Raw genomic sequence first — 15,217 nt, 5'->3', positions numbered from 1 at the left:
CTCGTTTCTCTCCTGCTAGACCTGCCCCTTTCCCGGCCTCCTCGCGAGATACAGCAGTTCCCGCAGCCAGAACTGAATTGACGATCCTCGATTAGGTCGATCGATCGAACCGATCGTAGAGCGCGCTTTCAGTCTTCGAGTCTACGCATGCGCAGGCGGCCCAGGTTGTTGAGGCTCGCTCCCGACTGTGCCCACTGTCGAGACTCCGGGGTTGGGACGTTATACTTTTGCCATTTCTGACCTGGAAGCCTCGCCTTCCTCCTAATATTAATTTTCAGGTAATCCTCCAGACCCTCCCCTAACATCAGGGCAGGTATTGCCTTTTATCCCGAAGCAGGGCATCTGCCCTCATCCGCAAAAATCTATCGTTGGGCGTCTGCTCTGTCTTGGTCATGCTAGTAAGAAGTGCTGGGGAGGTGAGAGTAATGATTAGTCTGTGAGGATAACTACACACTGAGTGCTCATATGTGCCAGGCTCTGTGTGATTTCTTTTCCCTGCGGTATCATAGCTAATGGCCAATCTTACGAGTTAACTATTATTTTCTCCATTTGGTAGAAGCGGAAACAAGTTTACAAATGATAATTCGTCCGACATCACAGAGTTAGTAATGTCAAAGCTAGAATGCCTCCCCACACCAGACTGACTACAGAATGCACATTTTTAACCTCTATCTATCTTCCTTTTCTTCTGCTTTTGCCTTGAAATACAAATCCCTTTTACTCTTCCAGAATCGTAAAACTTGATCGGTGTGTCTTCCCACATCAACACATGGCTGATTTCAAAAAGACTGAATGGTAATGGAGCATTTTAAAGAATTATATCACAATGTGAAAGGAATCCCCTCATGTTGAAAATACAGAAAACATGAAGCAGAACGTTTTGGCTCCGCTTTTGTTCTTTGACTTGAACAGAACAAATTGCTATTTTCTTTCAATTGGGACAGATTTTGTGTGTCTTGGGGAATAATCACGTGTCATGGCTATCATCAGTTATAACTTTTCCCACTTTTTTCTCAAAAAATACATAATTATTAAAAAAGTGCTTTTTTGCCACCTCAGATGGTATGTGAACCACCTATTGGGAAGCATTCAAAGAAATCAGCGGTTCTCAAAGTGGTTTGGGGACCTCTGAAGTGTGCTAAGACCTCTCAGGGTCCTCCAGGACCAAACTATTTTCATAATAATGCTGGGACATTTGTTCTCTCATTGTTTCAGTGGAAAATTTGCCAGAGGTTACAGAATGTGTGTGACTAAAACAGTTTGAATGTAAAAGGCATGAGAAACCAGTTATCTTCTGTTAAACCAGATAAGAGTTTTGCAAAAATGTAAAACAATGCCATGCTTTTCTTTTTTTTTGAAAGAGTTATTTTTAATAAAATATGTCATGTGATGAGTTTATTACTGTTATTTTTTAAATTAACATTAAAAATACCAGTTTTAGTTTAGAAAACAATATTGGTAACTATAACCCTCATTAATAAAAGCTACTGAGAATATCAGTAATTTTGAAGAGTAAGGAGTCTTAAGACTGAGAAATGATAGAACCACTGCAACAGGTCAATCTTGAACAATGATAGAACAACTGAAGATTTTTCTCATGATTAGCTAAGAAATAAAACTTATTTACCCACTTAAAGGGAGTATTACTTATAACCCAAAATAAAACTGAAAAGGGTTAAAAATTACACCTGATGAAATTTAATTAAAACTGACTAAGGAATCAAATTTTGATAAAGACCATGGAAATTTAAACTTGAGGACGAAACAATTGGTGAACCAAATTTCCATGGAAAATTTATAATGAAAAATTGATCTTACAATTAATTTTAATAAATTAAAAAGGAAATGGAAAGAATTGAAATCAATTAAAATGTGTATGGTAATTTATCAAGAAATTGAATTGATTTAATTGCCAAGAAGAATGATTTTTAGATGAAAATTCATTAATTTTGTATTGCTTAGGTTAAGCTGTATTCATAGTTATAGAATCAGAGGGTAAAATTTCCACTGGATCCAAATAATAGGCCAAATAATCTTTGCCCAGAAAATAAAATAAACACAAATCCTTAATGTGGCTTCGAGGCCTAGGTTTGGTCCCTGCTTATCTCCCAAGTGTCTTCTCCTTGGCTTTCCAATCTGTCTTCTGCTCACAATAGCCTGAATATTCACCCTGTCTGTTTCACCTCTTCCATGTCAGGGCCTTTGCCTCTGCTTTCTCTCTACCTAGAATGCGCTCCCACTCCCTTTCGGCTGAGTTAGTTCTACTTCAGTAAAAAAGACCCTTTTGTTAGAAAGCCTTCAATGATTCCTAAGACATTCCCTGTTAGTCATTGTCATAACTTCTCCTTTGTAGCACTGATCACAGTGGTAATGACAAAATTATAATCTCAGCTGCTGGGCATGGCATGGAGGAGAGTCTCAATAAATAATTGTAGAGTAAACAAATAGATGATCAAATGGGTGTCCAGAAGAGGACACCAAAGAATTGGGAGGTGTGGTCTCTATTCGTTTCATGCAGATGTACATGCTCTAAAACCAGAGAATATTACAAAGTAACCAAAAGGGTTTGCCCGGGAGTTTGCAAAACACCAAGGAGACTAGTTTTCTGCTAGTTTGATTCAAGAGCCCAGGACTCTCATGTTAGGTGCCAACTGAGAACATGGCCTTTAGCTGTTTCCTGGAGTGAGGGTGCCTGCGCCTCAGCTCCCTATATTCAGGAGGAACTCCGCTGTTGCTCTGGGTGGGGATGTCTAAGCCATCAGGACTCTGATAGCCAGTCACCATTTATTTCCAGTGACTTTGTTTCTATTTTTCCTCTTTCTTTTTTTTTGCCACTGTGCTTCAGAATTTTTTTTTAATGTTTTGGCCATGTCTATGTGTTTTAAATTTTTTTGGTATTCTTATTTAATTTTACGGACTCCCATTAAATCTTTAATCTTCTGGCTTTTCTTCCCTTCCCTACCCCCCCCAATTTTGTATTATTGATTTCATATTACTATATCATCTATTTTCATTTTTTCCATAAAATTTGATTCTTTTTATTTGGTTTTGGATTTTATGACTCACTTTGTGTCAGCTTCTTATTCAATTTCTTTTTTGTGTGAAAAATCTCAATTTTTCTTTATAAATATAATTTTTTAAAAAATTATAATCAAATTTCTTGGCGCTTAAGAGAACTCCTGTTTCCCTCTCTGAGTTTGGAAACAATTACAGGGGAATCAGGCAACTGGGATTCAGAATATCACACATTGGAGGACATGGTTTAGTGTAAAGCCCAAACATGCTTGTGATTGCTGCTTTGCACTCAATTGGAGTAGAAAAGAAGCAAAGAGGTCATTAGACTTTAAATGGGTTGACTCTGTTAATCTGGAAATAAATAGCCCAAATGAGAGGCAACTAACATTTATTTGGGATCAAAAATAATTGCAATGAGGGAAGCACAGATTCAGGGAGAAACCCAAATAGTGTCCCAATACAGGGTGAAGAGGGTTTCTATGAGTAAAGGAAGGGGATAATTACGTGAATAGAAAAAGAAATTTCTATTGGTGGTAACAAGCAGAGTTCCTCTTTAGCTATACATGGCTGGTTACCAGTCTATCTTCAGAAAGAGACTCCGTGATCAGTCCTTGTGGTCAAGAGTCTGTTTTCCTGTTTGTTTTGTAAGCAGTTGTTTGTAAGACAATGTTGGTTTGGCTCAGTTCAAAGGTTATTTTGCCCAGTTCAAATATTCCCAAGTTTCAAGAAACAAGACTTGCAATATAGGCTGAGTGCATATAGGTAGATGCAGTATTTGCTGATGTCACTCGTGCCATGACAAGTATGTCTAGTCTCGATTTTTGGTTGTTTAGCTGGAGGTTTCTCCCCTTCCATTAAGAAGATTCCTCTACTAATATGGTGTAGTTGTGGCCTTAAGATAATGTTCTTACACTGCCTTACTTTAAAAACTTCAAGCAAACTGACATGTATCCATTCTGAGTATATTAATCATTTGACTGCAGGAGGCCTTATATCTAAGGTGTTTGGTCCCTCTTTTTTGGAGGCTGAGAAGTCTAAAATCAAGGTGCCAACAAGGTCAGTTCCATTATGAGGCCTCTTATCTTGGTTTGGAGGCAGCCACCATCCTGCTGAGTGCAAGATCTCCGATGTAGCATGATGAAATTTCATGCCGTCCTGCTCCATCCTGCCTGGGATGTGAACCATCCCTTTGTCCAGGGTCTCCACACTGTAGACGCTCCCCACCCACTAGTCACTTAGTCTCAGTTATCAGGTCTGTTGTCACAGTATTACAGTGTTCGTGTTTAAGTAACCCTTATGGCAGCCTAATGCTACATCGCAATGCCCATGTCATTTACTTCATCTTATCACATAGGTATTGTATCATCTCACATCACAAGAAGGATGAGTACAGTATAATAAGATATTTTGAGTTAGGGGCAACATTTACATAACTTATTACAGTATATTTTAGAATTGTTCTATTTTATTATTAGTTATTGTTGTTAATCTCTTACGGTGCCTAATTTATAAATTAAACTTTATCGTAGATATGTATGTATGTATGCGTGTATAGGTACATACAATATATATAAGGTTCAGTGTTAGCCATAGTTTCAGACATCCACTTGGGGTCTTGGAACACATCCACTGTGGACAAGGGCAGGGGGCGGGGGCTGCTGTATAGCATTTGCATGTTAACACCAGCAAAGATCTGGGTTTGGAAGAACAGTCTCCTGATCAATTAAGTAATTATTTCAAGATGAGTAAAACAGGGATGTTTTGACTACCCCCTTTCTTTTTATTTGTTTCTTAATATTCAGTATTACTTTTGGATGACCTAATTCAATCCCTCCCTACTCCTGCTGAGAGCAAAAATAGTAAGTTTTATTTACTAATATTATCAAGCTCTAGGAATGACTTTACCAGCTCTTGGTCCTATTTTCTAATATTACATAAAGAAATGGCTTAAATTTAGGCAGTGGAGCTGTTAGCAAATGCTGTGTCAGCATTCACAAACCACTCCAAAATTCAGTGGCTTTAAACGACAGCCACTTATTAGTATTTCTCACAAGCCTAGGGCTGGTTGGGCACTTTGGCTGATCTGGCCAAGCTTTGCTTTATTAGGCAGGAATTGCTTAAGTATCTGCAGTCAGCTGGTGGGTAGGCTGGGCGCCTCACATGGTCTCATCCTCCAGCAGGCTAGTCCTCATGGGCTGGTCCTCATGGAAGTGGAGGATTCCAAGAGAACAAGCAGAAATGCTCAAGGACCTTGTCAAATTTGCTACTGTCCTATTGGGCAAAGCAGGTCACATGGCCAAGCCCAGAGTCAGTGTGGTATGTATCAGAGAGCAGTATCAAAAACTACAGGAAAAAGGAAGCACGAAAAAGAAGGACAACAGTGCAGTCAATCCACCATAGCCACTCAAACCCCAATCTCCTTTGGCAAGAGTTGTCCAATATTCGTTTGCTTTGTATTCAACAGTTTCACTCAGCAAGTTATCTTAGGAAAATATTGGGACCAATTGACCTTGTAGGATTCATTAGAAAGCAATATTAAATTAAATTAAATTAAAATTTTCTTTTGGTATTTTGCTGAGGTTTGTTTGTTTTTGTTGAGCTAGAGTGAGTGACTGGTAATATCTATATTGAAAAGATTCATGCTAAAAATTAATGTAGTCATTTTTTTCTGTTGTAGAGCTTTCGTGTCTCCTCCATTTATATTTGAAATGAATTCAGAAATTTTTTGAAGGCACAATATTGGTCCTTTTTAAAAGGTATTTAGGTGTTTACCCTGGTCAGTTTTCTCTGCCTTACTCTACTACACAGAATATCTGCACCCTGTATTCTAGTTTGAGAATATAACTTTTAACCATCTCTTATCCAATCTTAATCAAAAGCCTAACTGAAAAAGTGTATGTTTGAGGGAAATGCCCTGTATGCCATAGAGTACACTCTCATTTGGGTAAGTGGATCAAGCCAGACCATCGGTGTTGTAGTTCTTTGGGGAACAGAGTTTGACCAATTGTATTTTGGTATCATGCCATAATCTTATAACAGGATAGTGAAAGAAACAGCCAGATGTGATGGACTGCTATCTCTACTCTAGGCCTGTTTTTGTGGATGTCAAGCATTTCATTGCATGGTATCTTTTTTGTAGGACCTGTGGGGAACCCTGACCCCATCATTCAACCACTTAAAAAAAAAAAGTTATGACCTCTATAATCTTACAACCTTTTTGTTTCTCTCTTAAACTTCTAGAAACTTTGAGCCAAATGTGTAGTCCAGCTCTACCAAATATATAGGACTATAGTGTGACATTTCTATATATTACTCACTGTTTGGTTTTATTATTTTCTTGTTTCTTATTTTTCCTGGACTATCTCAAAAAAAATCCTTATTGATTTTATTTGTTTTTATAAGCCATATCAAATCCTTTGGAATGAGGTGGGGTATAAATACATTTTTTAAAATGCTAGTTTATAAATTTACAGATGGTTTGGGGATGATTAAAGCAGTTAGAAGCCCCTTTTTCATAAATTTAGGAAGAGGAATTTGCAATTTTTTCTAGAAACACAACCACTGTAAGTAGCACAACAAGCTGCAGACGGTCTTACATCACTGTACATTGATTCCATTAAAAACAATGAGGAGAATAAAGGATCATTGCAGATGTTTTCTTCCTTAAGTTAAACATACTAATTGATTTGTATAAGATGGTCCCTGATTTCTTTTAGGTACTCAGCCCATGAGCCAGTACTTATTTTTGTGGTTGGATTAGTGAAGATGCTTGGTGGTTCAAGGGCTTATCAGCCATCGTCATTCTCACTGGTCCTATTCTTAATTTTCAGCTATTTTTATTACAATGATTTCCACTAGGATTTTCATTAGGATCAGTCATTAGTCTCAGGGGAATAAAATTAAGGAAGGATCTATTTATGTAGTGGTTGGCTAGTGGTTGACAATTACATTTTCTCATTGCTATTTGATTTAGCTGTTCTGTTTTCTGTTTCTTAATAGATGTTCAGTCTTCTGACTATGCCCAGTTGCACCACTGAGGTGAAAGTTGCATCACATCAGGAATCCTGGAGACGAAAAAGGGTAATGGCTGTGAAAAATCCCCCTGAAAGATCTTTTTACCCCCTTACAGGGATTTTTGACAACTTAGGAAAACATAGCCTAACAACAACTTTCAGAGATGAATAAGAAAATTTATTTAGAAATAAGAGATACAAGGGAATATGTTTAGAAAAAAATGTAATAATACACAGTCACTTATCTCAAGATGACTCTCCAACTGCCAAAAAAATTACAAAGGTAAAAAAGAAGCTAGCAAGGAAAATGCCTGTCTTCAAGTCCATGCACTTTCTTCTCATTTGAGATAGGGAAAGACTATTAGGCCCTTACCTGGGGCCTTTAGCACTGAAAATTGTAAAATAATGCCACTAATTCCCATAAGCTTTATAGTCTGATTTCTCACACAGAGCAAATGAGAACAGGTATGGGAATGCACAAGGCAACAGTCAGACCCACGGATATTAGCAAGAAGAGACAGATAATATCCAGACAGACAAGGGCCTGACACGCTGCAAGGAGACGTGAAGAACTGGAGAAGCGCAATTGGGGCTATTCAGTGAAGCTGTTGCCCGAATCACTGCATTACACTTAAAGTGATCGTTGGCTATGAATAAACAAAACGATGAATCTTGTTTAAGCAGTCATTGAACATGTCAACTACATTTAAATTCTATCAAAAATGATTTAATTTTTTAAAACATCTGTTGGTTCTTGACGGGGTGGTGCTTCACTTGTCTGGAAAATTCATTTGTAGAGAAAATCTCAATCCTCCATTATAATATATGACGAAAATGCTAGTATATTTAATATTAATCGAATGCTAATGACATGGTAATTGTGTTGTTTGAAGCAACGTTGTGACGGCTTTGATGCAGAATCATAACTCTTTATCACTCTCTGTGAAAGAACACAGGTAGCTAAATTACTTCCATGCAAAGTGACCAGGCAGCCCAGATCATTGCCACTTCATTGGTGATGTGGGATGTGGAGACAGGTCTTAATATATGCTAGCCCTGCTCTGAGCCCTTTCTATAAGACTGTCAACTGTAGTCCTGTTTTCATTGAAAATACTGTAGAAAAAAATGTAGAAAAGCAGGAGAGAGAGATGCCCTCTGGACTCTCTTCGCTAACTCTTGCTGTTGCCAACCTCTGGGCAGTCTGCAGGAGGTCAGTTGCCTGTTCGTTAAGGTGCTGATTGAAACTCTGGGACACCAGTTCTTTCCCTTAATACAAAACCAATCTTGAGCCAAGTCATTTCAACCCTTTTGAAAAGTGACTCTAAAATAGCATGTGATATCCTGAGGAAAAAATAAACCATGATTTAGTAAACTAAATGATCCGCGGAGTAAGGATTGCTTTATATGGCATTCTCACAGAAAGAGAAGGGACAGATGATTGCACCCACGTGAGCTCTAACTTGAGATGGACTTCTTAGTCTTCCTGGGCCAGTAAGTGTTTGCTTCCCACCAGCTCTGGGAAGTGGGTGGAAGAGTTCTCACCGAGCCTGGGAAAGAAAGTCACCCAGTGATGCTCTAAGGAAAATTAAGGACTGTTTATGTCATTTCATCGTGACCACAGCATTTTTAGGATTGTTCCTTCAGATTCATTTCATCATAGGCAGGTTGCCTTGTTGCTCCAGATGTCAAAAATCAAGAATGGTGACTAGTGCTGTCTTAAGATTTGACCTCAATTTCATCGATGATAATGACGATGAGAAAGATAATACAGAAAAACATGCCCCACAATCAAGAGAATCTGGCTTTGTGGGGATTGGCAGTTGATGCCCATCTTCATCTTGGGCTCTGTCCTCATTTATTAACATCGTAATAACTTGACCCTGAATTTCACAAGAATAAAAACGTTGGACTTCACTTACGGCATTATACAAGTATGTTAAAGTTTATGGAATAACAATAATTCTGATGACATAACTCCTTGTTGAGTATTCCCTGTGCCATGTGTTCCTTTGTGCTGAGCCCTTCCCATGCGTTCTGTAATTTCATCTTCACAGCCACCCTGGTGCAAACTCTTTAATGCCTTCCCACTGAACTTTCAATAAAAACAAGCTCTATACCAAGGCCTCTAACACCCAGCAGGATCTAACCCCCTCTACCTCATGTCCTGCTCTTTTTCCACCCACTCTGCCTTGTTTTGTTCTTGAAACATGCCAAGCTCATTTCCTCCTTAGAGCTTTCCACCAGCAGTTCCCTCTGCCTGGACAGCTCTCCTCCCAGACCTCAACATGGATGACTTCTCCTTGTTATTCAGGCCCCAGATTAAATCTCACCTCCCAGAGAGGGTTTCCTTGACAACTCTGTCTAAAGAAACTTATCAATACCTCATTCACATCACAGTTTTCTTAATAACACCTAGTAATAGACCCTGAAAATTTTCATGTTAATTAATTTGTAAAAATCTCTCTCTTCACCAGTAGGAATGTAATCTTCCTGAGAATTTGGACCAAACATGTTCTTTATGACTGTTCCCAGCTCTTAAAACAGTGTTTGGCACATGGTAGGTCTTCAGTTAACTCCAGTTTTGGGATCAGGAAGCTGAAGCATGGAGAGGTTAAGACACCTGTCTTAGGCCACACAGCTCCTAAAGGATTGTGCAGGATTTCTCCGGGCTTCATTGCAAAGCCCATTGTCTTAACCACCATGCTGTAAGACACTGATTAAGGGGTTTCTTTACATCAAACCTGGACTCTTAGAGGTTAGAGTGAAAACTAACATGCTTACGAGGGGAATTCTGGTTTTGTTTTAATCTCCTAAGTTATTAGAGTCGGTAAGAGCTTCTCTATTGAACTATTATGTGTTAAATAGTGCCCATATTTCTCAAAAGTGCTGAATTTCCAGACAGTGCACTCAGGATAGAGCAGAGTTCTGAAAAATATTTCACTTATATTCTAATAACTCTGGTAAAAAATAGATGCTTTTTCAGCAGTTTAACTATGAGATGTGAAGCTTAAATATAGGCACACAATTTAGGCTGTTCTACACATTCTTGATTATGAAGTTTAAACATAAGCATAAGTAACAACAACTAATAAATCCTATCATTCTGTGTTGTGCTCTCCTGCAAGTGTTTATTTTAAAACACATAAACTGTATTTGACAAAAAAGTACACAAGTTTGCAGGCGAGCGTTACACTTTCATCATGTTTTGAATTATGTGTAAGGAATACATATAACTTCTGGATTCTTTCAAGCTCCTTCTCAGAAACTCTCCTTAAGTTATTTCACACCCTGAAAAGTTTAATTTAACCATGCTAGTTTTGATAGGTTAAAAAGAATTAAATTGGTTTAAAAATAAACTGCTGCAAATAAAAGTGCAAATAGGAAGGATATTCCATAATATCAATGCTACATTTTTTGAGGCTACCAAAGCCAAATTATTACCATTACAGGAAGTCTTAGCCTGGACGGATTTATGAAATGAGTTTTGGTGATACAGGCAAAAGTGTGTGTGTGTGTGTGTGTGTGTGTGTGTGCACGCGCGCGCAATAAGACAGGGACAGCCCACCTTTTGTGGTCCTGCTTTCTCTCATCTCATGATGATGAGAAGTTTCATTTGTTTCCTTCATTTTCCAGTTTGGAAATCTTGAGGTGTGACCGTCCTAGTGAGTTAGCTTCCCTTTTTCCGGCAACAAAAAAGCTAACAAGAGGCTGGTGCTAGGGAATCTAACACGGGTCTCCCAGAGGCACCTCATTCCTAAATCAAGAAGCTGGGGAAGGCTGCTCACTTCCTGGGGAAAGGAGGATGGGCTCCTGAGATCCCACGTTGGGCCTTATATTTGTCTTTTCCCATAAAAATACTGTTATATATATTACTGTTTGGTAGAGTAGAAATAATGGTGTAGTTAGTGGTCTGTCTTATTACAGATTAATGTGTATCTGTACATTTGTAAACTTGTCCAGGAAAAAATGAGATAGACTGCCAGTTTGAAACAACCAGCATATCAAATGACTTTGGGAAGATAAATCTTTCCCAAGTTGAAGGCTGCTTGCCATTATGTACTTGACACTGTAAGTTTAGAGTTGGTGAGTGTTTGTGGTTTTATTGTTTCCTGACCTTGTCTTCGAGGTTGAGCTTAGAAACATGAACAAAGTATTAACCTCATAAAAATATTGTATAGAAATAAGCAGCATACATCTCAAAGTTGAATTTGACCCTGTGGCTTCTGTTTTTACATAGGATTTATAAAAAACGATGTGTCTCAGCTATTCAAAGAGTGCAAGAAAGAAAAGGATGAGGCAGGAAGAAAAGATGGAAAGAAGGAAAAAAGGGAGGGAAGGGGGAAAAGAAAAGAAAGGAGGAAGGCAGGAGGGACAGAGGGCAAGAGGGAAGAAAAGAAGAAACGGTTGTCATGACCTAATAATATTTTTTATAATACATTATCAAACCGGATTCATTGACTTTAGTTCCGTCATTACTGAATCCATGGTGAAAGCTGTAAATGCAGTAATGTGAAATGTAACTCATTTATTTATTCATTCTACATTATTTTTACAGTCTCCTTCACTGTAACGATTTTTCTTTTAAAATATTACTCAGTAGCCTGCAGAGGGTGCACTTTCCTTAATTTAGATCTATCTAACCACTGGTCCAAAAGGGGACAAGTTGTTTTATAAGATTGAAAACTTTTACCCAATGAAAAGAGGTATGGGGGGGTATAACTTCTTTTCCCTTTTGTCTACCAAATGTTACAAAATGGAATATGTAAAAGGTATAGGGAATGCAGTCACTTTTAGGTTTGTACCTAATAGAAAAATCAATCTTGATAACTTCATTTCTTTAGGTGGAGCTAGGATCATCAAACTTGAGTCCTCCCTCATGAACTGAGGTTTTTAATATTTGTTACATCATGGGGGCTTCCTTTCTCCCCTCACTCGTGTACTCGTGTGTGTGTGTGTGTGTGTGTGTGTGTGTGTGTATCTTTTCCTCTTTCTATACCAGCATTTTCTGATACAAATACAATGCAAACTGCATATGTAATTGCAATTTTTTTTAGTAGTCAACATTAAAAAAGTAAAAAGAAGCAGATGAAATTAATTTTGAAAAATATTTTATTTACTAGTAAAATATATTTAGTAAAATATATTTTATGTATCTAATTTTTATCATTTTAAACAATAGCCAATATAAAAATATGAATGAAATATTTTACATTCCCTGTTTGGTACTGAGTCTTCGAAGTCCAGTGTGCATTTCACCCTTGCTGCACACCTCAGCTTGCACTGCCCACATTTCAACCACTTAATAGCGCCGTGTGACCAGTGGCTACTGTATTGGGCAGCACAGTTTTGTACGTGGCTTCTTTCATTCACTATTTCCCCATCTCCAACCAAACTAGCAGAAAAGAGTGCGTTACAAAATGGTGCTATGTATTCAGGGACTCATTACGCCTAATGATCTATTAATTTGCATCATGCAGGAAACGTGAGAAACGACCTGTGTTCCTTGGAGAGACTGTCATCTACCAGGTCTGAGACATTTTTCATTGAATGTAAATACTATTCCTCAGCCAGTCAATTCTTAAGTGGCTCTAATTGCCCCTATTTCCATTATGAGGTATAGATTTTCATCAAAACCTTCAATTTTCTTTTTCTGAGTGCCAAACACATGATAACCTACTGCATACTTCCTGTGTGCCAAGGGTTGTGTGCTAATTGTTTATCCATGTGATTCCATTCAGTAGCCACTATAGCCCTTTGGGTTAGGTACTATTGTTACCACCTCTATTTTAAAGATGAGGAAACTGAGGCTGAGAATGGCTGGGAAGTTGCCCATCATGACCCAGCCAGAACACAGCAGAGTAGGGATTTCATGCTGGGTCTGCAAGACTCCAAATTGTGGGTTTTTTTAACTGTATGTGTGATGTTTCCCAAGTTGTGAGTCTATTAACTGCAAGTTTAGGACGTTGGTAAAGAGTTACTCATGGAAGAAATCCTTAAAGAGGAGGCAAGGGGTTTCAAGTTCTTCTCAGGGCAAAAAAGAACTGACATCAAAAGGTTTGTTTGGGGTCATTCGTCTCATCGTGACTTTGATTTGGCCTTGGTCTATATGTAGCACTTCAGTTTTATGCTCTGCAACAAGTTTGGCCATGTCGGAGACCATCCAAAGGTCAGTGAGTTGGCTGCCGGCGGTTGGGTGTATGCTCACTCAGAAGCCAAAGTCTATTACTGTGTCTTGGAAATCCCCAGCTCACCTCTGGATGAGTATTGCATCCACTGTCTGGAAGATGTGGGCTTTGCAGGCTTTTTGTACGCTGCTGCAAAGGAGCCTAATACCGGTTGGGCCGTGCTTCATTCATTTGTACCTCATTGCTGGGTGGGCAGGGGGACAGGATGGCTCTGTGGTGTGCCGGGCGGGTGTCCTCTTTCTCATTCAGTCAGTGATTCTGATTCAGTTTCACTTTCTCATCAAGGGCTGTGGTTTCCAGGAGAAAGACTACTGGCTGAGATTTAGAGGAGAAAGACTATATTCCTGAATTTGTTTAACTGTGCTATTTTTACTTCTCTGATTTAAGTACAACTCCCCCTGACATCTTTGATGAAGCCTCACAATAACTATCATAAAGCTGTTCTTTCCATGTAATAGCTCATGCCAACATCTGTGGGTAGGCTTACCCTAATCTTGGAGACATAACACATTTTTCACATCGAACACTCTGTTTAAGTATTCCTACAACTGTTACTGCTCAGCTAATACTGAGTTTGTTCCAAGAGCAATGATATTGTTCAAGATGAGAAATATCCCCTCCATAACCTGTTTAATAAGATAATTCTCTAGTTTATGTACATTGTCACATATCTGTGAATACTTGAATGCAGTCGGACAATTGAGTTGGCGAACTCATCCTAGAAAAAGTGCTACATACCTCATTGCTGAATATCACTACGGTCACCTTCGAAGTATTCCTCTTGGGAAGCTATGCACTGAAGCCAGCGCCTAGTCCACCTTTCAAAGCAATTCTGGAACTTTTTCTGGAATGGTCATCAGAGCTGTCATCGTATTACACTTGATGTCCTGAATGTCATCAAAACGTCTTTCTTTCAATATTTCCTTTATCTTCGGGTAAAGAAAGAAGTCATTGGGGGCCAGATCAGGTGAGTAGGGAGGGTATTCCAATACAGTTATTTGTTTACTGGCTAAAAACTCCCTCACAGACAGTGTCCTGTGAGCTGGTGCATTGTCGTGATGCAAGAGCCATGAATTGTTGGTGAAAAGTTCAGGTCGTTTTCATCTAACTTTTTCATGCAGCCTTTTCAGCACTTTCAAATAGTAAACTTGGTTAACTGTTTGTCCAGTTGGTACAAATTCATAATGAATAATCCTTCTGATATCAAAAAAGGTTAGCAACATCGTCGCAACAAGTTCGCGAACTTAATCATCAGACCTCGTGCATGTTATGGACATGATTGTTTCTATATCATTATGTAGACTGGGGCCAGTCTAGGCCATAGTTGTACTCTAGGTCTAGGGCAATGGTTCTCAACTGGGGGCAGTTTTGTCCCCCCAGGGGAAATTTCACAATGTCTGGAGATATTTTGGGGCATCACATTAAAGGGATGCTTATGGACTGTAGTACATAGAGGCCAGAGACTCATCTCAACATCCTACAGTGCACAGGTTAGCCCCACACAGCAGAATTGTCTGTCCTAAAATGTCAGTAGTGCTGACTTTGAGAAACCTTCCTCTCAAGCAGTGTTTCTCAAATGTTAGCATGCATCAGCATTCATCATATTAAAATGGATTGCTGGGCCCTGTCCCACATATTCTGATTCAGGGTCGGGTCCAAGAGTTTGAGTTTTAAGAAGCTCCCGGGTGATGCCCATGTGGCTGGCCCAGGGCCACACTTTGAGCACCATTGCTGGAGACAATTCCATCAGTGAGCACTGGCTGATTTCATCAGCAGCTTTACTTAGGCAACCAAGAAAAGCACCATCTTTACTAGGTAAATGGTACAGCCTTTGTACCCGTTAGTGGAGGAGTCTGGCTCCGGGCCCAAATCCTTTGAGCTGTCTGTGTGTGACTATAGGCAATGACACGGCTTTGCCTGGCTGGCCGCATGGAGGGAAGCTGCCCTCCCCACTCCAGACTTGGTGCACAGCTAGTGCATTCCAGTTTTCTGGAGGGAGTTGCC

General features: G+C 39.1%; 1 protein-coding gene across 2 annotated transcripts in view; it reads left to right on the top strand.

Moving 5' to 3' along the window:
- The first annotated feature begins 153 nt into the window (after positions 1–153).
- The window catches only part of MAP3K7CL (MAP3K7 C-terminal like), a 77,304-nt gene continuing 62,240 nt past the window's right edge, over positions 154–15,217 (top strand). Inside the window, exon 1 of one of the 2 annotated variants that reach the window (XM_019729894.3) lies at positions 154–278. The gene's annotated coding sequence lies outside the window, so the exon portion shown is untranslated. The remainder of the gene's footprint in view (positions 279–15,217) is intronic. The other variant, XM_074326327.2, reaches the window with a different exon arrangement.

This window comes from Rhinolophus sinicus, chromosome 17 (genome assembly GCF_057876585.1).
Source record: "Rhinolophus sinicus isolate RSI-liver-muscle chromosome 17, RSI-T2T, whole genome shotgun sequence".
Lineage (NCBI taxonomy): Eukaryota > Metazoa > Chordata > Mammalia > Chiroptera > Rhinolophidae > Rhinolophus > Rhinolophus sinicus.
This window is presented reverse-complemented; position numbering and strand designations above follow the sequence as displayed.